This window comes from Onychostoma macrolepis, chromosome 02 (assembly GCF_012432095.1).
Source record: "Onychostoma macrolepis isolate SWU-2019 chromosome 02, ASM1243209v1, whole genome shotgun sequence".
Classification (NCBI taxonomy): Eukaryota; Metazoa; Chordata; class Actinopteri; order Cypriniformes; family Cyprinidae; genus Onychostoma; species Onychostoma macrolepis.
Genome location: NC_081156.1, coordinates 15,553,739 through 15,556,114, shown reverse-complemented (window position 1 = coordinate 15,556,114; position 2,376 = coordinate 15,553,739). Strand labels below are relative to the sequence as shown.

The 2,376-nt window shown below is 35.2% G+C and overlaps 1 long non-coding RNA gene across 1 annotated transcript; it reads right to left on the bottom strand.

Annotated features, from left to right (window-relative positions):
• Positions 1–958: 958 nt before the first annotated feature.
• On the bottom strand, positions 959–2,048 carry LOC131552712 (uncharacterized). The gene is made up of 3 exons (XR_009274038.1): positions 1,571–2,048; positions 1,356–1,472; positions 959–1,228 (listed from the first exon to the last, which is right to left on the bottom strand). It is a non-coding gene; the product is annotated as an uncharacterized LOC131552712 (long non-coding RNA).
• Positions 2,049–2,376: the final 328 nt, after the last annotated feature.

The following is a 2,376-nucleotide window of genomic DNA, read 5'->3' as shown; positions in this document are numbered from 1 at the left end:
GCTAAAATAAAACGAATTAAATTTAGAGAAAGTAATGAACACCTAACTCTAGCTATCAGTTTTTTTTGTATACAGCAGCTTCGAAAAAGGCATATTTAACTTTTTACCTGTGCTATTAAACTTCTCACTGTTATTAGTCATATAACTTCTAATGCACTGCCAAATATGACACTTACAAAGTAATATAATTTATGAATGAATATAGAAAAGAGAGAAAGTTGGGATTTGTTGTTTTATTTTATTTACTTACAAGTTATCTTTATTTATTTAATTTTACACATATCTAGTAATTTTTGTCTGACCATCAAGTGTCAGTCACTCCCAATGCCAACTGTTAGGAAAACATGGTAAATTCTAACCATTTACAATAGATAGTGCCGACAATTCATAAAACTATTTCCACACGGGCACATATTGCGGGGTGATAACCTCCCCGTGCTGATTTGCATCGTATCATGTGTAGATGATAGCCAGAGATATTGTCAAAAGCATCAAAAATTGGCAATATTAAGAGGATTTAGCATTTCCAATTAATGTAGGCCTGTTACATTCTTATTATTATTAGGCCTATTATTATTAGATTACTTTTATTATTAAATTACATTAAATTATTGCCCCGCATAATAGGATAATAAACTACACAGTAAAAAACGCAGTGTCAGTTTAACACTTCTAAAGATCATATATGGTCCCAATCTGTCTAGTGTTAAAAGTACACCATTCATAGTGTTGAATTTGTGTTAATATAGCACCTTATAGTGTAGAAAAATTGTTCAAATTTTACACTCTGGGGTATTTAACACCCTGGTGTTGTTTTAAGTGTTATTAAAAAAGTATTCTTTTCAGTGCAAAAATAAAAATGCTATTGTATGGTGTTAATGTACAAGATTAGACATAAAATCAAGAGTCTGATGAGACAAGATGTACAAATTCCAACATTTATTTAACAAATGGGCAAAGTGGCAACTTTAAAGCATATACCAGATGTGTAGAGGTTAATTAGTCAGTCACATTCATTAAGTGTTGCACGGAAACAAAACAGTTGATAAAACACATAAAATCATCAAATTTACCTAGACATTAACAAATATGACAGGTAGATTTGAACAAGACTGCAGCAAGATACTTGTCGACAGTTGTGTAGCATCCATGAACACGGTTCCTCGTTGTCCCATCAGCGAGCAGGTATGGCTGTGTGGTCTCTACAAGGTGTTCTTCTGGTTAGTGCCTGCAGATCAAAGACAAAAATAACAATTAAGGTCAGCTCTCCAATTGATTTTATTTTTATTAGTCTTTCATATATAACACATCTGGCAATATTTTGAGGCAGACAATAGGTAGTGACAGAAATGTACCTTTTTGAAGATGTTTTTCAGCTTGATAGGAGGACATTTCTCCAGGTCCCTTGCAGCCTTGTGGTGATGGTGGAATCAAATGAAGGAGACACATTGATGCAATATCGCTGTCCCATTCTAAATAACAGATATGACCACTTCAGCAAAAAATGCATGAATACAGAATATAGATAATAAATGAATATAGATAATCTTATTCTGAAATATAGTCTAACCTTGAACATCGGTTTCATCCTCCTTTACAGCTGATTCCGAGGTCAATCGTGTCCTTGAAGGTCTTGGGAAAAGCCAGGAACTTGGTTTCCTGGAAAATAAATAAATAAAAAATAATGACAATCTCTCTCTCAGGAACCATTCTGCTAAACTTACTGTGTAGTCACACAGTGGCTCTGTTCACACCTGGCATTAGCATGCATCTTGGGTGATGAACAAGCGAACAAGCACAAGATGCATATGGCCACATTCTTTTATTACAGGGTTAGTTCAGAAATCAAAATTCCATCGTTTACTCAACCAAGACTTTCGTCATCTTTAAAACACAACGGAAGATATTGTAATAGAATATAAGATTTCTGTCCCTTGATTGATGGTCCACGCAACTACCACTTTGATACTTCATAAGGAGATCTAATCTATACATATCACGTGGTTTAGTCCAAATTTTCTGTTTATGATCCCTGACCAGTGTTTAAATGTGAAAAAAAAAAAAAAAAAAATGAAATCTGTTCATTGTATAAAGCGATTGAGTCTCTTCAGAAAATTTTGACTAAACCACTCGATTGATTTGGATTACTTTTATGATCTCTTTATAAACTTCTTGAAGCATCAAAGTGGTAGTTGTGTACACTGTCGATGGAAAACGTCTTAGGTTACGTATGTAACCCCAGTTCCTCGAGGGAACGAGACGCTGCGTCCAAGAACGCTAGAGGAACGCCTCCAGCGTGACCACGCTCTGATACAAATGTAATCTGTCCAAAGGATGGGCGAGACGTCACGGGCCGGTGACGTAATGGCCAGGAGG